The sequence below is a fragment of the Schistocerca gregaria genome, chromosome 1 (assembly GCF_023897955.1).
Source record: "Schistocerca gregaria isolate iqSchGreg1 chromosome 1, iqSchGreg1.2, whole genome shotgun sequence".
NCBI classification, from domain to species: domain Eukaryota; kingdom Metazoa; phylum Arthropoda; class Insecta; order Orthoptera; family Acrididae; genus Schistocerca; species Schistocerca gregaria.
Genome location: NC_064920.1, coordinates 310,929,513 through 310,953,497, shown reverse-complemented (window position 1 = coordinate 310,953,497; position 23,985 = coordinate 310,929,513). Strand labels below are relative to the sequence as shown.

The following is a 23,985-nucleotide window of genomic DNA, read 5'->3' as shown; positions in this document are numbered from 1 at the left end:
TCTGTATACAAAAGTTAGCGCCACACGAAACAAAACTCTGCACACCAAAGACTATAGATAATGAAGAAAACAGTTCCACTGTAGACAGTACTGCTTGCTGAGCTAAGGTCGGTAGCCATCCGCAACGAGAGATTGCGGTAGTGTTGTCGATGAAGTTTTGGTGTGTACTAGGTTATTACGTAGTTTGTCATGTAGTCACGTTCGTTGGACGGCATGCAGCTACTGTTTGTCTGTGTCTAAAAGTAGCTGCAAGCCGTCCAACAAACGTGAGTACATGATAAGCTATGTAACAACCTAGTACACACCAAAACTGTATCCAAAACCCTACCGCAACCACAATTGTACAACGCAGACATACATAAGTTCAAGTTATCGTATTTATTTACTGACAGCTACTAATACAGTTGCACTTAACACGATGTACGCCGAGAAACACGACAAGAAAACGATCGGAAACACCGGCAACAATACCAAAAAACCATACTGTGACGTCAAGTAAATAAAGTATTATGAAATTATTCGCAGAAAAGAATGTTTGGAACCAAATAGTACATATGTAATAATGTTTTAAAATGTTTATAATTATACTATTTTTGTATTCTTTAGAATCAAAGAATCCATTTATGATGTCGATATTGTCGCTGAAACTAATTTGGGACCGTGCGGGATTAGCCAAGCGGTCATGTACTGCAGTCATGTAATGTGCGGCTGGTCCCCCGCGGAGGTTCGAATCCTCCTTCGGGCATGGGTGTGTGTGTGTGTGTGTGTGTGTGTGCGTGTTTGTTTGTCCTTCCGATAGTTTAGGTTAAGTAGTGTGTAAGCTTAGGAACTGATGACCTTAGCAGTTAAGTCCCATAAGATTTCACACACATTTGAACATTTTTGAGCTAATTTGGGAGTAAATAAACAAATAACAAAAGTGTTTTGCATCAAGGCGGACCCACATACAGTAGGTATGAAACGAAGACACCACACTTGTCGTTCTTTAGGTTCCATAAGGATCATGAGAGGTATGAACAACACCTTACACATCTATTTAACTGAGATTCTCTTGTAATCCACGGACATTTTACTGAAGAATAACGTTTCGTTTTCAGAACAGTTGGCTGATAATAAATAGCAGACGATACGACCTGTTGCAGGAAAGGCTGGTAGATCTACACATTAAAATGAACTTTTGTTCGCTACTCTTCGGACAAAACCAGTTTGTGGAGGTATAAAGCAGGAAATATGCATGGAATGCCCCATTGTATTATTTAATGTATTGTGTATACCACGATAACTGTAACTGAAGAGAACGCTACCGCCGGCCTCTGTGCCCGAGCGGTTCCGGGCGGTTCATTCCAGAGCCGCGCTGCTCCTGCGGTCGCAGGTTCGAATCCTGCTTCGGGTATGCATGTGTGTGATGTCCTTACGTTAGTTAGGTTTAAGTAGTTCTAAGTTCCAGGGGACTGATGACCACAGCAGTTAAGTCCCATAGTGCTCAGAGCCATTTGAACCATTTTTTGAGAAAGCTACAACATAGGCGTGAAAATCGGCAAAATAGTTTTCCAGCTCAAAACTATCCAGTTCCACAGTTGTTGCTGCATCTGGGTCATAAACGTCAGAATTTTTCAGTACAGTCTTCTTTTGAAGAATAAGTAATTATTTCTTTGAAAAAAAAATTGTGTTTGAAAGTCGTGAAGTGGAAGAAAAATCAAATAGTTGTTTTTTACTAATGTGTGGGACGCAAAAATATTATAACTCTTCCGTAGGTAAAGTAGAATAAGAATTAAATAAAACGTTAATGATACGGCGCATATGACGTTAACTGACAATGAAGTGTTTCTCCAGCTGTCTCGCAATAATAACACACAGCTGTGAGTGTATCGACGGTGTATGCCAGACTGCCGCAGCACTTTCACTTACTCGAGAAGTCAGTGCCGGCGTAAATATGAGGACGAGGTGCTTCTGGAGTTGATAGAACGCCGCCCGCTGATGGAAACGCAGTAGCCGCCGTACAAAACGAAGAGCGCGGTGCAGCAGTAAACGGCCCGTTTGCGGAGCTCCCCATTAGCGGCATCGCGGCCTGCGATCGCCCCGGCGCCACGGCGGCTGCCTATTCTCCAATAGCACCGGCCAAAGGAGGCGCCGGCTGCGGTCATCCGCGCAAATAGCGACTCTTTGCGGGAGGGAAGCAAGTTCCCACATCCTCCACTGACTGCTTGAACCCCACCGTAAAGCCTACGCTCGTCGCGTACCTTTCCGCGGCCTACTGACACATAAATGGGATATTTCTCGTGCACGCCATCGCCTCTCTTCGTAGATGTAAGTGTACCCACCTTCCAGAAAGCTGTTGTGCGCTAACGCTCCTTTCCTGAACTGAGAATGTACGGTCAAGACACTTTGATCTCTACAATCGCGAAAGGCCGGACAAGTTCGTTGTGCGATTAGAATTCATGGTGAAAGAAATTACTGATGAGGCTCGCTGATGACACTCATCTACATGTACATCTACATGGATACTCTGCAGATCACATTCAAGTGCCTGGCAGAGGATTCATCGAACCACCTTCACAATTCTCTAAAAATTCAGATCTTGTACAGCGCGCGGAAAGAATGAACACCTATATCTTCCCGTACGAGCTCTGATTTCCCTTATTTTATCGTGGTGATCGTTCATCCCTATGTAGGTCGGTGTCAACAAAATATTTTCGCATTCGGAGGAGAAAGTTGGTGATTGGAATTTCGTGAGAAAATTCCGTCACAACGAAAAACGCCTTTCTTTTAATGATTTCCAGCCCAAATCCTGTCTCATTTCTGTGACACTCTCTCCTAAATTTCGCGATAATACAAAACGTGCTGCCTTTCTTTGAACTTTTTCGATGTTCTCCGTCAGTGCTATCTGGTAAGGATCCCACACCGCGCAGCACTATTATAAAAGAGGACAGACAAGCCTAGTGCAGGCAGTCTCCTTAGTAGGTCTTTTACATTTTCTAAGTGTCCTGCCAATAAAACTCACTCTAAAAATGGTTCAAATGGCCTTGAGCACTATGGGACGTAACTTCTGAGGTCATCAGTCCCCTAGAACTTAGAACTGCTTAAACCTAAATAACCTAATGACATCACACACATCCATGCCCGAGGCAGGATTCGAACCTACGACAGGAGAGGTCGCGCGGTTCCAGACTGAAGAAAACGCAGTCTTTGGTTAGGCTTCCCCACAACATTTTCTATGTGTTTCTTCCAATTTAAGTTGTTCGTAGTTGTAATACGTAGGTATTTAGTTGAATTTATGGCTTTTAGATTAGAGTGATTTATCGTGTAACCGAAGTTTAACAAGTTCCTTTTAGCACTCATGTGGATGACCTCACACTTTTTGTATTTAGGGTCAACTGCCACTTTTCGCACCATTCAGATATCTTTTCCAAATCGTTTTGCAGTTTGTTTTGATCTTCTGATGACTCTATTAGTCGATAAATGATAGCGTCATGTGCAAACAACCGATGACACTGAAATCCTTTGTAACATTAAGGAGGAATTACAGGATCTTTTGAACAGAACGAAACATAAAATGAGCTCAGAATACGGTTAGAGAGTAAACCAAAAAAGACAGAAATACTGGGGAGTAGTGGAAATGAGATTTACGACAGTCTTAATATCAAAATGTCGACCAGGAAATGGAGGAATAGAAGAAATTCTACTGCTTTAAAGTTAAAATGGGGTATGATAGACAAATAAAGCATGACATGAGAAGCAGACTAGCACAGGTAACGGGATTACTCCTCGCTAGAAGAAGTCTAATTGTATCAAAGCTAAGAGAAATCTAGTAGCATCAAACATTGGCCTTAATTGGAGGAAAGTATTCCTGAGGACGTGCGTCTGGGAAAGGAGGTAATCTTAGCGTTTGGAACATGGTGTTAGAGGAAATTGAAAATTAAATGAACTTATATATATGCAACGAGGTCTCTGCAGAATCTACATTTTGTGACTTTGCAAACTACTGTGAAGAAGGGACAGTACGGTATGGCATATGTTAAGACATACCTTCATGGCACTGGAAAGAGCAGCAGAGGACAAAAATCATAGGAAAATTCAGGTATGGAAAAATATACATCAGACAATTAACGGTGCTGGTGTAAATGGTACTCCGAGATGAACAGATTGACATAGGACAGGAAATCGTAATGCGCTGAATCAAATTAGTTAGAAGACTGATGAAAAAGAAAAGCCATTGGTGCTGGGGTCAATTCTTACAATAACGTTCTCAAAGTTCGAATTACGAGTAGTTCCCAATCCCTAGTTAAAATTAATTTAATTTATACTTCAGTTCGAGAATGGAAGTCACCAATTCAAGCTCATGGATTAATTCGTTTACGAAAATTCGCTCATGCATCTCGAAATTACACCACACCTTACTTAAGAAAGATATTTCGTTACTGGCGTGTACTATACGGATCACGTATGACAATGGAAACAAATTACTTCCTGGAAATGAAGAAGTTTCTCAAAAGCAATAAAAATAAAATAAAATCGATCTTATCAATGTAAACAAACTTTTCAACATCTCCACGGAGATACTGATCACTGATGTATTTCTATAATATCATTACACAGCACAGCTATTCTTGATTGACGCTCGGCGGCAAAAGCAGATACAAGTAAAAGCTCTTCTCCCGGCTCCTGCTCTATTATACTTCTACGTCTGCTAAACAAGACCATTTTTGTTGTAAATATCAGTCTGTCGACTTATGCGACAAACATGCTTGCCTTTGTGTCACACAAGATGTTGAAACATCAGGTTTCCTTTCGTCGTCATCTCCGACAGAAGACGGGGTTAAACACCACTCGACCATCCAAATTTACATCCGCTCTGGTTCAGTACATCAGTTGAGACAACTGCAGGGAACTGGCTGTTACCTACTCCGTCCTTTCCCAACTCGAGCACAAGCACCATCTCCAATGATATCCTCGACTACGGGATGTTAAATACTGATCATCGTCCCTTTTCTTATACTACTATCAGGTTTGGTGTGACGTTGTTAATATAAATTGAATTGTGTACATATCATTTGTTTAATATTTTTTTAATTGAGTTGTAAGTTTCCTCTAAATCAGTGCTCTACGGCAGAGCAGGAGAATATTTCTTTTTTAGGAGTGGCAAAAGGTCTGTTCGGTGCTCATCAACAGTCTTAAAAACTCTGTCACTCAGACGCGACCATACATCGTATTATTGAGTTCTAACTGCAGCTGCTTCTTAACTGAATTTGCCTCTCGTATACTGAGTCGTACAGATGCGATTACAGGGCGTCTACGTGTCTACGTTGTGACCACAATAACATACAGGAAAGTGCAATAGGACACGCAGACGCCCTGTATGTATAGGTGTAATACACTATGAATCACATTACAGTGAGTTGAAAGATTACCGCTGCGAAAAGAGAAATTTCTCATCCGAGTTTCTGATTTATTTTTGTGGTTATCCTTCGTTGCTTTTGTTAGAATAAGTCTTTTCAACTGCTTGTTGCGGTCGTTCTCTGCTTGCGAAGAGACGAAAACACGCGTGACAAAGGAAAAGTGTATACACAATCTCATTATTTAGGGCATTCAATGGAAGACAGTACAAAAAGTCCTGGAACTCTACAGTGGATCCCAAGTTTGATTTGTGCTGTTGTCATACACATTTTATGCAATTATAAAGTCGCGTAAACTATTTTGTTAGTAACAGCTGACCGTGGTCGAATAAGGACCTGACACACACTCATTTGAGAAACTAATAAAACAGTCAGCTACAGAAACTCACTTTTTCACTGCTGAGCCGAGAAGTAAAAGGCGTATGTCCTCGTCTCGTGATATCTATCGCAATTATAGCACATCTTCAGACGAAGAGCGCAGGTACTTCCATTCCAGGTTTGCTATTGAACGTTTTACTGATGTTACCAGGGTGTTAGTTGTATAAGCATTGATCACTTGGATTGTTTATAATGTACGTAATTCCAAAAAACCTCATTGATTTCATTTCATTACTTTCGATTTTATAGCACGTCAGAAAAATTGGGATTTGCAATTGTTACCAAGTTAGTGAATACCTTAATGGAGAGTTTTGCTTTAACTATTTTCCTGGATAGTGTAGCGGATAAGAGAAAACTATACTATATCATTGCAGAATATTTTAGTGGTAATTTAATCGTGACTTACAAAGCAACTGACGTCATGTGCACTGAAAGAGTAAGCTGCAACCTTAGGCCGATGATTTTGCTGAAAACAGAATAATCTTTGGATGCAAACTGTTCAATGCATGAAGCGACCACTCGAGATGTTTTAAGGCACAAATACCTCAAGAAATTTAACAGTATCGACATTCAGCATAGTACAGTATGTGTGGACAACTAGGAGCGCAAACAGTACTTCTCAGAAATGACATGTTAAAAGCCCCTGCAATTCGCACTGCGTTGTCGTGACATCGAACATGTAGATTTATGTTAAAACAGCAAGCAGTTACTCACACTTCAATACTTACGCTTCTTGTGATACAGAGTGTCATCTCTCCGTAGATTTGCTCAAGTATCAGAGTACCTACTTTCTATAGCACCAGACGTTATGACTTAACAGTATCATATATCGCTCATAATTTTTTTTCCCGAGAGCCGAATTGCAGTAGCACTCTTTCTTTTAGTAAAAATTGTTTTCTGGTCAAAAATTCTGTTGGTGTGGTAATGTGCTTGATTTGTGGGAGTAGTAAATTTTCAGTTGTAAGCAATGTAAATTCAATTTCAGTGGTTTTGGCGGCTCTCTGTGGGTGTCTATACAAATTAGCTTGTTAGTAAGCTAGTGGTTAGCGTTAGTGGCTTCTGAGACGGATATTCCGAGTTCTGTTCAAGGTGACGACCTCGTGCGGTTCCGTAAGGAAACATGTTTATACTTGGCAGCAACTGAGAGTTGTAAACCCAGATAAGCCATTTAGGTAGAAAAGAGGGCACTGTCCTATAAACAAATTACGTACTGTTGCATTGGGTACGTACGTACGATATGCATGAAATACATTGTGATATCACAGTCACCAGCGGATGCATCACAACAAAAGATACTTGAATTCCGACTGTCTTTTCCAGAACTGAGGCACATTCATTGCTTGCAGACAATTTAAAGGGAGCTGATAGACACAAAAATAGTGTGCCGGTTTAGTCACAGTGCTTTGCAGAGATGACTAGTACGTTCGCATAGTACAACAGCAGGTAACTCGAAAAGATTCTCATTAGTTATTACAGTGAACGTAAATATTATACCGAATATGCTTGCATTAAAAAGTACTGGAAATTGTAATACGAATGGTATTTAACTAGTTCTGATATGCTACGAAAAACTTACTGTTTTTCTATATTCCACACAAAAAAAGGTTCAAATGGATCTAAGCACTATGGGGCTTAACATCTGAGGTCATCAGCCCCCTAGACTGTGAACTACTTACACCTAATTAACCTAAGGACATCACACACATCCATGACCGAGGCAGGATTCGAACCTGAGACCGTAGCAGAAGCGCGGTTCCGAACTGAAGCGCCTATAACCGCTCGGCCACAGCGGCCGGCTTCCACACAACATTCAAGAAAACGAATACAATACGAATCGTATAATAACACTTAGACAGTGGTAAATTCTGCCACTTCGCATTGCATGTTTATTAATGACTGCAGAAAATGTATGACAACCATTGTATGATTAAGCAATGTAACGAGTTGAATAAAATATTTTAAGGGAGATAATATTGATACTGGAAACTGACTTGCTTTGTGGAACTTAGTTGCATATAAAAGGAAGATAAAAGGAAGATTGGTGCCAGGAATCGAACCCTAGAATCCTGCTTGTCACACTATAGTTGCAATACAAAGAGTGAGTATACTTGAGACCATTACTCTGTAGCTTTGAATAATTGTATAGCACAGTGCCAGAAATAAGTAACTGCCATCCACAGGCTCACAACAGCGCACAGTCTGCTGCAGAATGAAGAAATCTTTCCAGAAACAACTTCTGGGCTATGGCTAAGCAATTTTTCCGCGATGTTCTTTGTAAACAGCGTGCTTTTTCAGCGAGATAAGCGGGAGAGCTTGTTTTATTGGAGAGTAGGAAACAGGTATTCGAAGCATTGCCAGAATGAAAGTCATGATGGGTGAGGATGGAGAGGGTGGAGGGGATGGGTCAGAAGTCGTGCATGAGTCAAGGAGTGATAGCCGAATACCAAGTTTTAATTGGTCAGATGTATGTGCTTACTGCAGATTAAAAACCCAAATAAAACAGTAAAAATACAGTACAATTTGTCAGGAAGCTTTACAACGGTGCGTACTCCATTTGAAACTTGCAACGAAAACATGAAACCTATTACACCGTTCCAGTCGTAATTTAAAGTCGAGTAAAGCCTTTGCTTTAACGAAAAAAGACAAAAATTATAAGATAAGGCGAAAATAAAAAAATCTGGTTACAAAAATTTCTTTTTCGCTCCTTGGCTTTAATAGTCTCGGGACCTCCTTTAAGTTCATTAGGACAGAGAGACATTTTTATTTTGGAGCGTTATGACATTTTCTCCTTCTTTTGAATCCAAATGAATCAGTCTCGCATGAAGCGATTCAAATCACAAACAAGTCGATTTGTTTCCCGTTACAAACAAGATGTTTTTTAGGGAATAATGGAATACTGGTTATTCTTTGTGTTTTACTATCCCTGTTACTACATGTCTGTAAAACAAATATCTCACTAGAGTAATCTGAGACCACTCTATCGAAGTGGCACGTAAATTTCCTCTTTAAAAATGATTTCTGTAGCGGGAAACACATTGACACTTTGCGTTAACATTGGGCATCACGTGAAACATATGAAGGTGATCGTTTGTTCGGGTCCACTTTATCTATAAATTTCAGAGGTGAAACTGCAAATATCTGCCGAAACGCCAGAAAAAATGCACCTGACGATTGTTAGGAGAGATCCCTGTAGCCTTGAAACAATGGTCCTAGATACGCTCTTGATATATGTCAAAAAAAAATTACTCTTATGTCTGAAGATTTCACTCTGTCAAAAATGACATGCTGCACTCTGTTTGCTAGGAACTGTTTAACCCAGTCACAAACCTGAAGTGATATTCCGTGTCGTTTTTTGTTCATTAGGTTAAGTGCGAAACTATATCAAATGCCTACTCGAAGTCAACGAAAACAGAATTAAGTTGGGCGCCTTCTGTATCTTGTGAGCTAGCTGCGTTTCAAGCGACTGTCGTTCGTAGAATCCATGTCGGTTCCAAAAGAGGAGATTTTTCAGCCTGCAGAAAGGTCTTAATACATAAGTATAACACGTCTTTCAAAATTCTTCAAGAGACACATAAGTGATTTAGCCCTACAGTTGTGTTTGTCTGTTCGACGAATCTTCTGGGTAACGGGAATGACCTGTGCCTTGGAACAGTTCGTTCCTCCTCATTCCTACAATAGACTGCTACTAGAAGAGGAGCAAGTTCTTTCGTATACTTGTGGAGTAGAACAAACGTTGTCTTTATTAATTGACTTCCTGCTGCATTTTTTCGGAGTTGTTTTTAACGTAAGTTAATGAAACGAACAACTTGAGCGTTACGAAGCTACTTGGAAAAAGATATATTGTCTACCGGACAGAGAGCGTCCGGGATCAGGACCGTACATAGAATCTACTCGTAAAAGAGACCCTAAGGCTGAGCCTCAGGTTGAGGTCCCACTGCTAGGGAAACTTTTGTGATAATCCGATAAAACAGCTATTTAGAACATTTTCCAAATTAAATGCTTATAACGCAGTATTTAAGATGCATTAATTAATTGTATATAATTTTGCAATAAAAATTATAATTTAATGAACTGATGAAATTAAAGACGAAAATAATTGAAATCCTTCTGGGCATTCAGAAATATTTATTAACGTTGCAGTGAATAACTATTTCTTTTTAAAAAAGAACAGAAATTTGAGATTCAGGTTCATGCAAAAATTTGAACGTCCATTTTAAAAATGACGTATTGTAACTATAATCATAAGTATTTATTAGGCATACGCAAGATAAAAGAAATGTAAGAACTAAGAAAATTTTACTTGCATTAAATTCAAATTCAGTCCTTTCCCACAACGTATGTTAACGAAGTTACATGGAAATGGTTTTCCGCAGCTTCAAGCGTTCAAGAATCGGCAAGTGGCGACAGGAAGTGAAAAGGTTTATGGGTTCTGGTTTGGATGAAATAAGGTATGAAAGGACTCGATTTTCGGATAAATGTAAGTCTCTTTAAACCTGCAAAATTTCCTTATTAGTTCTTTCAAAAGTGCGTAAGATTTTTCCATTGAAGTGCAAGGTATTAGACTGAGTGAGTGCCTTGTGAACTTTACACGAGGGAGCACGTACTTTATGGAGTGTTGACTTAAGTCATGTCCACTGAAAACTTCAGCCTCATAAGCCCATATATACATATACTTTTTACAATAAGACATCACTATGACTCTCTTCAGGCAACCAAATGGCTTGTCACTTGGGGACTAACCATGTCTTGTCACTTTTGCAGTAACTATAGCTCTATTGATATATCTAAATGGCTCTTCAGTTTAGAAGTAACTATGACAGTGTTAAGGTAGTCAAGTCATATTGGTTTCAGATATACAAAGGCTGATTCTCTTAGGGAGCAAAAATTGTTACTATCGTCGTTAGTACGAAGACAGGTTTGATGTAGCGCTCTACGCTTATCTATCCTGTGTAAGCTTCTTCATCTATAACTACCTGAACCCAATACATTTGTATCTACTTGCGGTATTCATGCCTACGTATCCCTTTGCAATTTCTACTCCCTACCCCTCTATCCCTATCCACACTTCAATCCATAACCAAATTGACTTTTCCCTGATGCCTTACGATGTGTCCTATCAACGGATTCCTTCTTTCAGTAAAGCTTTGTTATAAATTTATTTTTTTCCGCAATGTGAAGCAGTACGTTCTCAATTATTCTGTCTATCCATCTAGTCGTCAGCATTTTTTGAAGCATCACGTTTCAAAACCTATTCTCTTCTTGTCTCGACACATTTTCGTATGTGTTCCTCCTCCGTGCAAGGCTAGACTCAAGAAAAATATCTCCAGAAAAGACTGCATAGCATTCAAATTTATATCGGATGCTAGCGATGTCCTGGTTCTCAGCTATTGCCAAACTGCATTTTTACTTCGGCCATCGCCAGTTGTTTTGCTGCCGAAACAGCAAAACTCATTTACTACTCTAAGTATCTCTTCTACTAATACAATTTCCCCAAAAATCATGAGATTTTATTCGACTAAATTCATTGCGCTTGTTTTACTTTTCTTGAAATTCATCTTACAACGTCCTTTCAAGAAACTATCAATTCTGTTCCAAGTACTTAGCTGCCTCTGACAGAATTTCAGGGTAACCGGGAAACCTCAAAGGTTTTATCGCCTCTCCCTGAATTGTAATCCCTTTTCCTAGATTTTCGTTGGTTTCCTTCACAGTTTGCTCAAGATGCAGACTGAATAACATCAGGAATGGACAACAACCCTGTCACATTCCCTTCTCAACTATGACTTCCCTTTTATGACTGTCGATTCCTACAACTACAGTCATGGTCCTGTTCAAGTTGTGAATAACCTTTCGCTCCTTGTACATTAGCACTCCTACCTCCAGAATTAGAAGATGCTAGTGTAGTCAACATTGTCAAAAGCTTTCTTTAAATGTACAAACACTACGAATGTAGGTTTGCCTCTTTTTAACCTATCTTATGGTACGCGTCGTAGGGTCAGAATCGCTTCATGTGGTTCCACATTTCTCCGGAGCGTAGGCTGTGACTGTGTTAAAGTAGTCAAATGTCTCGTTACCTGAGGAGAGACTGTGAATCCTTAGGCGAAGGCTTTCACCCAAACCAGGCAATCCTCGTAGACACAGGGCTGAAGAAATGTCATTTTGGGCCAGAATGGCCTCAACCTTTAGTCGAAAACTGAGTCCTTTGTAGGCTTTGTGCGATGGAGAAAAGAGAGAGTTTTTTCCACCTTCACCTCCTCCCCCCCCCCCCCCCCCCGCCCTCCAGTCATCACGCCTTTATTCATGCTGAGAAGGTACTTTTTATGTATCTGAGAAATCTGGCTGAGTCAAGGACCCGCGGCAATCGACATCTTGTCACGGCGATGCGGCAGACCCGCTTTAGTGAGGGTCTCCATGAAGATTTCCCTGGGAGGATGTGGAAGTCGACCACCTCGAAACGCCTAGCTTCCTTGAAGATACCCGCTTTTAGCCGAATTTTTCCTTGCTCACAGCATCGTTCCCATGCGGTGTGTGATCGGCTCGCTAAGGCGTTAATTTCTGTACTAGATTGTAAGGAAATAAACACGACCAATCATCAACTTCCGAGGAGCTCGACAAACTTCGAAGATGACGACATCTACAACAGCGATGACGACGAACACGAGGCAACTACTGCCTCTTTCAAGAGTTGGAAGTCACTAGTAAAAAGGTAGCGAAATGCCTCGTCACCAGTGGAATGACTACCTTAAATTAGCCAAAGCTGTCGTCACTTTGGAATAGGCTCCTTTGTGGATCAGGTCCCTAGACTGCTGCCATGTGCAGGAAGGTCGAGCGCAGAGGAGTATAGGTGGCGGCGTGTCGCTGGCGTTTACCGCGCTTTCCCAGCTAAGCGCGCGAGCCCTCGGCATGAAACCCCCGCGCCTGGTGATAATTTGGGGGCGCGGGCTCCGGAGCCTCATGCGGCAGCGGCAGCGAATGCGGCCGTAATGGCGCCAACTGCGGGCCGTCATTAGGCGAGACGCGCGTCGTCGCCTGCTTCACACCGCTCGCCTCTAATGGCAGCCCACTCGCGCAAACGCACACGTGTAAGCGTGGTTATTGCCTGTTTCTTCCACGTCTAACGACCTTCCGCTGCTGCCGCCCGCTGCTGCTTTCGCGTAACCTCGCTATTTCCTGCCCGGATGGTTCGAATTCAGCTGTGACTTACGGTGCGCTTTTCTGGCGTTACGACGCACGTGGCGCCGGTGGTGGTTTGGCTGCTAATTTCGAGGGCGACAAGACGACTTCGCAATTCGCACTTAACTTCATGGCAGTCAGAGAACCACTTTCCGACTATTTCTCGGCCGGTACTTTCCAAATCACACGTCATAAAAACGAACACCTAAATATTTCCGCGTGAGTTCTAATTTGTCTGACATTACTACGGTAGTGATACCTACAGCTCGTGGCCTCGTAGTTAACGTCGCTGCCTGTAGATCGCGGTGACCTGGATTTGATTCCAGGCCTTGTTGGAAGTGTTCTTAGATTGCAATTTTCCTAATTAACGTCAGAAAGAAATATTTGCACTCCATGTGTTTGATCTCATCCACCCAATTCGTTGGCGTTTACATGAAATTTATACTCTGTGTGTTTCTCTTTGATCCAAGAACGTGACCAGCCAGAACATTACGATTACCTACGTAACGGCCGAGATGTCCACCTTTGGCACGGATAACAGCGGCGAGGCGTCGTGGCACAGATCTTGGTGCAAATGGCTCTGAGCCCTATGGGACTTACCATCTTAGGTCATCAGTCCCCTAGAACTTAGAACTACTTACACCTAACTAACCTAAGGACATCACACACATCCATGCCCGAGGCAGGATTCCAACCTGCGACCGTAGCAGTCGCGCGGTTACGGAGTGAAACGCCTAGAACCGCTCGGCCATTAACGGCACATTTAGCCTCTCTGTTCTAACGGATACGTTCGTCGTACATGAGCTCTGACGCCACGTTACATCACATGTCGGATGAGTTCGATCGGGTTCAGATCTGTCGAGTTGGGGGCAGCACATCAATTGGAATTCGCAACTACGTTCCTCGAACCACTCCCTCAAAATCCTGGTCTTGTGACACGGCGCATTGTCTTGTTGAAAAATGCCACTGTCGTCGGGAAACATGATCGTCATGTTCTCTTGCTGATAATTGCCTCTGTCATCTGGAAAAATGATCGTCATGAAGAGGTGTACGTGCTGGCAACCAGTCTGCGATGCTCCTTGGCCGTCATGGTGCCTTGCACGAGCTCCACTGAACTCATGGACGCGCACATGAATGTTCTCCAGACCATTATGCAGCCGACGCCAGCTTGTCTCCGCCCACGCAGTACAGGTGTCAAGCAAGGAGCTGTCCCCTGAAAGGCAAAGTATTCCCACTCTCCCATCGGCATGATGGGATTCATCTGGCCATGGAACGCCCTGTGCCGATGTTCACAAGCACATTTCAGTTGTAGCTGCCGAAGTCGTAGTGCTAACATTGGCACATGCGTGGGTCGCTGGTGGCGGAGGCCCATCGTTAGGAGTGTTCAGTGCATTGTGTGTTCAGACACACTTGTACTCTGACCAGCATCGAAGTCTGATTTTAGTTCCGCCAGTCTACGACGTCTGACATCTGAAGGACGGGTGGTCGCCAAACCTAACAACGTCTGCACGTGGTTTCGCCTTGGATTCGCCACGTATTGAAGACACTCACCATAGCACTCCTCGAATACCCGACAATCTGCACGCAGTCAAAATTAGATAGTTCGCCCGCCTTCCACATTCTCCACACGGACAATAAGCTCACATATACTACACCCTGTGTGTCTGACTAGCTGTCATACCTCGCCAGGTGACACTGCTATGCGAGATCCGAGCTGTCGGGTGGCTGAAGAAGAAGAGTCCGATGAAGTTTTCTGAACTCCTCCCGGGTGCACAGACTTGTCTGAGACTTTGCGTTATAGTGGAGAACGAGTAGATCGTTTGCATCCGTCTTTCACCTCGAAGGAGATAGTCCACACGTTCCAACATCGTAGGAGTGGTAGCTGTGTGATCAGACAGGGAGATCAGACAACTCTGCGCGACCACGTTGAGGTGATGACAGACCCCTCGCTCAACGACTCGTCGTGGTTTTGTTCACTGATAGGTCTCCGTAGATATTCTGCAACCGCCTATGCTCCGCAAAAAGAAAATCACCACATTGACAGATGTAACTTTGAAGGCTACATACAGCGTCGCAACTTATTGGAACTTCATGAAACTACAGGGTATGAAGTGGGAATATTTCGCCATGTCCCACAACAAAATTCAAATGGCTCCGAGCACTATTGGACTTAACATCTGTGGTCATCAGTCCCCTAGAACTCAGAACTACTTAAACCTAACTAACCTAAGGACATCACACACGTCCATGCCCGAGGCAGGATTCGAACCTGCGACCGTAGCGGCCACGCGGTTCCAGACTGAAGCGCCTAGAACCGCACGGCCACACATGCTGGCTGTCCCACAGCAAATTCAGCATATTTTCAACCGAAATTAAAAGAGAAAAAAATTTGTTGCATTGCTTACTGAAGGCCCCTCGTGAACATTTTAGCAGTTTTTTGATGGTATTCATAGAAAACGCCTTTTCGCAAAGCTGTGGAATACTATCTATTTAAGTAAGTGTACATTTATAGCCAGAAAATTATGACGACTGCCCTAATATCGATATAAACCCATTAAGGCTTGGCGAGGAATGACTGCAAACACACAGGGTATATGTAGGTGCCTAGTATCAGTGTGGGTGCTGTCCGGGTGCAAGCGATATATCTGAGTTTGACTGAGAGCAGATTGTGATGGCCCGGAGGCTCGGCACGAGCTTTTCGGAAACTACACGACTTATCGGGAGTTCCAGGAGTGCGAAACCCAGTTGAAACCACGTGCAGCCGTTGTGGGGTTGGGCGAACGCACCTCGTTACAGATGTCAGACGTCTTAGACTCTTCATATTGGTGAAACAGGACAAGCGGCGTGTGTGCGTGTGCGTGTGTGTGTGTGTGTGTGTGTGTGTGTGTGTGTGTGTGTGTGTGGACGCGCAGAAGCACTCATAGTCAATGATAAATGAGCGCTGATACGATGAAAATAAACAAAATGTAAATTTATAATGTCCAACAGAACAAACCTATTTATGTGATTTGATTCGAAAATAAGTAGAAAGTAGAATGAGATTTTCACTCTGCAGCGGAGTGTGCGCTGATATGAAACTTCCTGGCAGATTAAAACTGTGTGCCCGACCGAGACTCGAACTCGGGACCTTTGCCTTTCGCGGGCAAGTGCTCTACCAACTTCTTTTTTTTTTTTGTGTTTGCTTTTGTTCGTTGCATATGCTCGGGGCGGACGTCGTAAGACATCCATTTATGTTCGTTTTTGATCGATTGACTCAGTTTTTTTATTACAGAGGGCGCGTAACCCTCTGACCGGACACGCTGAGCTACCGTGCCGGCATAAAATTCTGGAGGCGCTGGGTATCGATCCCAGTACCTCTCGCAAGCTAAGCGAGCGCTTTACCATCTGAGCTACGCCCCCCCCCCCCCCCCATTCCAAACTTTACAGAAGCTCTTCTGCGAAACTTGCAGAACTAGCACTCCTGAAAGAAAGGATACTGCGGAGACATGGCTTAGCCACAGCCTGGGGGACGTTTCCAGAATGAGATTTTCACTCTGCAGCGGAGTGAAGAAATGAGAGGCTGCATATCTAATGTGTGTCAGTAGCACATAAATGGTCAGGTTAATAAAGGCAATAAATTACTTTCAACATGTGTTAGCTTTCCACTTACAGCATCCAGCTGTGCAGTGGGATTGTTTCCCATTTTGTGTGTACATAAGTTCAGTTTGCAAAAAGTAGTAGATTATCGGAGTTATCGTATTACATAAGGCACAACACGATGTCTCATAGTGGCAGTCCGCGGTCCAGCACGCGACGACATTTTCATTACCATCGGCAAACTAAATATCAGATTATGGTTCGTAATTCTCGCTTCCTACTCAGTAGTCGAGCGGGAAGAGGCCAGAGTGACTGTGACTCAGGTATTCAACTTTCATAACACAGCAAGACAGCGGCGTGGCAGAGTAGCTCTTTCAAACAGATCAAACATCAATAATGGTATGGTTCTGGGAAATGAAATCATAGGACGTTAATTCAGCAAGCAATTTATGGAAAATTTTACTGCTCAGTTGAGATACTTTCACTTACAGTTCTATGATTAATCTTCAACATCGCTTGAAATACGTGATTCTGATTCCTTGAAAATTAAATCTTTGAACTTCGGGAAAAGTTTATATCTTTGTATTCATAATAACACGGAATGAAATAAAGTCATATCTGATGCAACACGCAGCCTTCAAACAGTTCCTGACTGCAACCTTTGAGCATTTATCACATTGTGCGAAAACGCGTTTTCGGACATCTACGCTGTAATAATACACATGAACGCTCCTAAACCAGTCTCCAAACATTGACTTGAAGTCACAGCAGTGAAGAAATTGAGATCGTGTCAACCGATCCTTAGACATTGCTATGTCTGCTCGCTCAACAGCGTGGACTTCAGCCAGACAAAGGCAGCTTCTTTCCCAACACCAGAAACACAACAAAAAGTGCCTCTTGGACTTTACCATTCCAAGTCCGAAAAAGTAGTGACCAAGAGTAATGGCGAACCACATTGAAACGAGAAAGCTAACTCTCCTAAATGCGCGAACGGATATCATACTTTGTAGGTCGAGAACAAACCGACTCGCCAAAGACTTTACAGTGATCACTCAAAGATGCTGTTAAGAGCCTGTATTGGTATTTCGAAACTCGTTACAGCAATATATCACAGATTATAGCCAACACAAGCATCGCGATGCACAAAAGGCAAAATATACTGCGAGGAAATGAAAGTGCTGGGATAACACTTTTCAACGTGCAACTTGCCACGCTCTTTCAAAGAGCAACCTACTGCTCTATTGTTCACGACGTATCAGGCAAGCTAGGTGGAGAATATAGCGCGTCTTTCACGTAAAACAACTTTTGTTTTGTATACTCGGAATCTGAGGGATGTACATAAAAATCTCAATTTAATTATTTAATCATGTAGTAAGAATTACATTAAATTAACATTCATACTGAAGAAGCGATGTAACAATTGCTTTTACTTAACGTTCGTACTGAAGGAGCAAATAATAGTATGTTAATGTCATGCAATAAATACAGAAAGGTAAGTTACTAATATTACATAACATTCCGCTATATTTCAATTTCTGTACATGTAAATTAAATTGCTAGCCTCATGTAATACATCAGCAGCAACATGCTCATTTGCTAATTAAAAAGTTTAATGTTTAGTATATTAATCGATATCTAGAGCATCATTGTGTGTAAGTAACGCCTTTCGTTGCATTTTGTTATTAATAGATAATATTCATATCAATAATAAAGAGAAAAATTTAATTTAGAAGTTGGTGAAACAAAAGTAAAAGTAATATTCAACTTTAATTAGCAAACTGTGGGCCAAATAACAGGAGGCTGCGAATCTAAGATGATTACTTTTAAAGAAGTGTGATAAGTAGATGAGTAGCGAAGCGTACTTTCTTGATGAAATCGGGATGACCTCCAAAAGAAATTGAATATTTGTTCGACAGATTTCAGCGTAGGATTTTCGTAAGAATTAAATTCCTACTGAGCTGCCATACATCGTAAAAATGAATTCATCGTTCGAACTGACAATGTGCTGCGGTCGCGTACAACAAAAATATATCATTTTCGCTCGACGGTATACGCTGAATAGCGCTTCCAGCCATGCCTGGAAAAGATACGGCGTTTCTCTTTCGCTTGGTTCGCTACTGAAACCTTGTGTGTATTTAGCGACCAACGTGCTTCTTTTAGACGAAGCAGCTCCAAGATACCTTTATAATGTGATAGTTTCACATATGGATCAGTTTAATGTTCTTCCACCATATCATTTGTGAGATACAGAAACATAGCGATAGTACTGTGTATATAGGTTTTCGTGGTAAAAAGAAAAGGAAAGAAACCTGCCCAAAGATGTAAAAACCATGCATTAGCAGCGCCCATTAGACGGAGGGGGTCCGACAGCCGATCAATTCCACTCATTCCACCATGAAGGAGGTCCACGGCTCGTGTTGTCTGTAGTTCAACCATGCCAAGACGGTCAATACAGCGGTTCGACCGCGCCCGCATTGTTACTTTGTGCCAGGAAGGACTCCCAACAAGCGAAGTGTCCAGGTGTCTCGGAGTGAACTAAAGCGATGTTGTTCAGACATGGAGGAGATACAGACAGAGAGGAACTGTTGATGACAGGTCTCGTTCAGGCCGCCACAGGGTTATTTATTGCTGCAATGGATGACCGCCACCTACGGATTACGGCTCGGAGAAACCCTGACATCAACGCCTCCATGTTGAATAATGCTTTTCGTTCAGGACGTCGTGTTACGACTCAAACTGTGTGCAACAGGCTGCATGATGTCCAACTTCACTCCCGACGGCCATGGCGAGGTCCATCTTTGCAACCACGACACCATGCAGCGCGGTACAGCTGGATCCAACAACATGCCGAATGGACCACTCTGGGTTGGCATCACGTTCTCTTCACCGATGAGTGTCGAATATGCCTTCAGCCAGACAATCGTCGGAGACGTGTTTGGAGGCAACTCGGTCAGGCTGAACGCCTTAGACACACTGTCCAGCGAGGGCAGCAAGGTGGAGGTTCGCTGTTGTTTTGAGATGGCATGATGTGGGGCCGACGTAACGCCGCTGCCGGTTATGTAGGGCACCGTAACGGCTGTACGATACGTGAATGACAACCTCCGACCGATAGTGCAACCATATCGGCAGCATATTGGCGAGGCATTCGTCTTCATGGACGACAATTCGCACCCCCAATGCGCACATCTTGGAAAAGCCTTCCTCCAAGGTAACGACATCGCTCGACTAGAATGGCCAGCATTTTCTCCAGACATGAAGCCTATCGAACATGCCTGGGATATATTGAAAAGGGTTGTTTATGGACGGCGAGACCCACCAACCACTCTGAGGGATCTACGCCGAATCGCCGTTGAGGAGTGGGACAATCTGGAACAACAGTGAACTTGTGAATAGTATACCACGACGGATGAAAACATGTATCAATCCAAGCGGACGTGCTACTGGCTATTTGAGGTAGCGGTGTGTACAGCAATCTGGACCACCACCTCTGAAGATTTTGCTGTATGGTGGTACAACAAGCAGTGTGTGGCTTTCGTGAGCAATAAAGAGGGCGGAAATGAGGTTTATGTTGATCTCTATTCCAGTTTTCAGTACAGGTTCTGGAACCCTCGGAACCGAGGTGATGCAAAACTTTTTTGTTTGTATGTACGTCGTTTAATTTGCTGTCCTGTGTAAACGTCATGTAAAGGTACTATTTTTTGGATTGTAATTCACAGGAAAACTCTTTGCAGAAACTTCGCCACTTAACTTCAGCAGCACATACAACAATAACCAAACACCACGTATGTGATAAACGCGGTCATACAAAACAATTTATGATGGTAGGCGGGCTCCTGATAATTGCAACATGCTGCCGAAACGCACCATTCCACGGCCCCGAAAAGCCACCTCTCAAGTAACTGCAGGTGAACTTTAGTAATCCAGAAAATTCCCTAACAAATAACAGTAGTTTCTACTATTAAATGTGACTCAAGTAGCAAAACTTGTCACTTGTAAAATCCATAAAACAGCCGCAGATCTCATCGAGTTCCAGGTAATATGGGTAAATTTAAGCTAAAAATGCGTACATCCAAGGTAAATTTTAGAATTCAGCGAAGAGGCTGTGACAACAGTAAATTGATGTATAACTGACTTCCCTCGAATTGCACTTCAAGCGAGGACTTTACTGATCAGGAAAAATTTTAACAAAGTAGATTAATCCAGAAAAGGGACAGTGTCGGTAAATAAGTGTATGTTTATCTAAAAATCACAGTCTTTCACTACCAAATCTAAATCGTTGCACCTTGGCTGTTTGAAGTTCCACCATACTGACTGGCGTCCATGTCATTAGCGACCCTCGCAAGACGGGAGTAGGTGCGGCTTCCGCTACCTGCAGTTCGGAATGGCATACAGTTTGACGCTGCCATTGAGTTTGCTCGCCACTTAGTGCCCCGGACAGGTGGCGCTAAACACATCTGCGAAGCGATTCCTCTGTGTACAGAGAGCGTTAGGCTCATGCCACTGCCGGTGAGAGTAACGAGCAGGAAGCGAATCCCTCCCCGGCAAACATCGCACTCATTACCTGGTAACAGCTCAGTTTTACTAGCTGGAGATTTCGCCTAATGATACGCCTCGTTTCGCTTTTAAGTCGATGCAAATTGAGTGTCGAGAGGAGGGGGCTTAACTTGTGGGTAGGTTCGCCGTTTTTATTTCCCCCTTACCTTCAGTTTCACCCGGCCCCTTTCCGCCTTTCTCCGTTACCGCCGCTCAACCACATGTTGATTCTTAACAGTTGCGTGTGCGTAACAGTCACTTCAGTACCGCTAAATGCTGAAGTGCTTGCAATCGATGACGATATGACTGCTTAGCGTTTTCTTCCTATATAGCTGCCCTTAACCATGAAAGATAATATGAGAGTGAGGTTAAAAGTATTTTCCAAGGAGATAAGGCTTTTTGTAGCTAAAAAGCAATACAGTAGAATTTCGGTGTAGTTCTCTCTACAGTTGATGCATTTCAATCTGCGTTTATCTGTGAGCACATTCTATCCTGGTGTTACAATGACACCTTTGTTGTACTCAAAACGTTCTCTAGTCGTATTATTTTTAAATATGCAAGAACAGTTGAATAAAGAAGAATGCTGGTGACTCTGGTAGACGCTCTAACAACTCCTATTCCAGTCCCTACATTTTTCCAATTAGTAATGCACGTTTATGGTGAAGAACATTTTTTGACTGAGTTTCTACGGTACAGCTGCACAATAATCATCAATTATTACTATGTCCTTCCTAAAGTAGTGATTAAGACTGATGGTAGAAACCACTTGTCATATACTTTGCAACAAATGGTTCAAATGGCTCTGAGCACTATGGGACTTAACATCGGAGCTCTTCAGTCCCCTAGAACTTAGAACTACTTAAACCTTACTAACCTATGGACATCACACACATCCGCGCCCGAGGCAGCATTCGAATCTGCGACCGTAGCAGTCGCGCGCTTCCACATTGAAGCGCTAGAACCACTCGGCCATAGCGGCCGGCTACTATGAAACAGGTGAACTGCACTTCGTCTTCTTTATGGCGTTGGGCAGCCGGCTCCCGTCCACTCATTAGATTGTATCTTCTTTCTGGCGTGAAATATCATGTAAAAGAAATGAATATTAGAATTTTACGTCCTGTTTACGACGAGGTCATTAGACTCTAAACGCAGGCCCGGATTGAGGGAAGGATGGGGGACAAAATCGTTCGTTCCTCTTCAACAAACCAGCCCATCATTTAACAATGTTTAAGAACATTTCTCGTGGAGAACAGCGGTCTGGCAAAAAGTATTTTGAAAATGGACACAGACAGTCTCGACCGCAAAAGAATTTATTTGATGGGAACCGGTTTCGGCCAGTGTTTTGAGCATGCTGAGACACGCACACCAAGATGGTAGGCGGTGGCGGATGAGTGGTCAGCAGTCAGTTTCTTGGTATGGACTTAGAACGTTGTTAATAAAATAAGCATTTATTTTCTAATTTGTCTAATTATTTTTGTGAGCATCAAATTCTGTGGTAACAGAATACTTCTCAATTTTTTGGACACAAATCAGTTATATACAAACAGAGATAATTGTGTTTTCATTCTCCTGTGCCGGCCGGGGTGGCCGAGCGGTTCTAGGCACTACAGTCTGGAACCGCGCGACCGTTACGGTCGCATGTTCGAATCCTGCTTCGCCGGCCGCGGTGGTCTCGCGGTTAAGGCGCTCAGTCCGGAACCGCGTGACTGCTACGGTCGCAGGTTCGAATCCTGCCTCGGGCATGGATGTGTGTGATGTCCTTAGGTTAGTTAGGTTTAAGTAGTTCTAAGTTCTAGGGGACTGATGACCATAGATGTTAAGTCCCATAGTGCTCAGAGCCATTTGAACCATTTCCTGCCTCGGGCATGGATATGTGTGATGTCCTTAGGTTAGTTGCGTTTAAGTAGTTCTAAGTTCTACGGGACTGATGACCTCAGAAGTTAAGTCCCGTAGCGCTCAGAGCCATTTGAACCATTCTCCTGTCCAGTGTCAGATTTGGCACTAAAACATTTTCTATTTCAGCTCTTGTAATGAGGACACATTCCTCTGTTATTGTCCATGGATACAGCATGCAGTAAGCATCCGTTAGTATTGTTGCTGTAAACCATACTCACAGTTCCGGATACGTGCAGCCTATGCATTAGCCCTAATGGAACCAGTTTTTGTTTTGATAAGTCTGTGGAATGCTTTTACGATGTGGTTTTATCTCTGCTCTTACCAACATAACGGAAGCCTATTATTCCACAATATATATGGCAGACATCTATAATGCACTAGCAAGTAGAAGCGACCGTCGAGCTCATGTTCTCTGTGCTGAAGTAGATACGGGACGCACGGTAGTAAAACGTGTTCCTATTTGTTTACTGCATTCTGTGCGTCGTTCGTAATAGCAAAACGCTTGCAGTGGAACAGATGTCTTTCACAGTGGCGAAGATGAACAAGTACTCGTAGCTCGTGAGGAATGCATTTTGGAGCCCATGTTTATTGGACATTTTCGTTTGTTTTTAATTTGTCCGCCTATGGACAAAAGATTTCCAGGTAGCAATGACTGAAAGAGTTAATTTGTCAAAGATTAATAACACATTTACTCCGACGTGGATTGAAACCAAACATAAAATAAGTCACTTATGGAAGTAGAACAATAATACTTCTGCCGGCCGGAGACGGTTACATTGTGACTAAGTTCATTAAACATGCATTTTTTTTAAGTAAATGTACCGTAGGACGCTCAGTGTTAAATTATAAACTGCATGAACAAAGTTTAAATCCCATAAGGAGCAGTTCTAAGACTAGAATGTAGCCTTTTGAAATTTTAATAGGACTAAATTTACAAGTCCACAGCGTCTGCCATGACGACGATCCTTCGATTTTCTTCGGCGAGGAGGCAACGAACACTGTGAAGTCGACAGCTGCTAACTACTGGGTTGAGAAGCGG

General features: G+C 42.8%; 1 protein-coding gene and 1 non-coding gene across 4 annotated transcripts in view; both read right to left on the bottom strand.

The window, feature by feature from the left end:
* The window catches only part of LOC126343123 (serine proteinase stubble), a 746,947-nt gene that overhangs the window by 192,813 nt on the left and 530,149 nt on the right, over window positions 1–23,985 (bottom strand). The gene's annotated exons all lie outside the window — the stretch shown is intronic.
* Trnaa-agc (transfer RNA alanine (anticodon AGC)) lies at window positions 16,268–16,340 on the bottom strand. Its single transcript has one exon. It is a non-coding gene; the product is annotated as a tRNA-Ala (tRNA).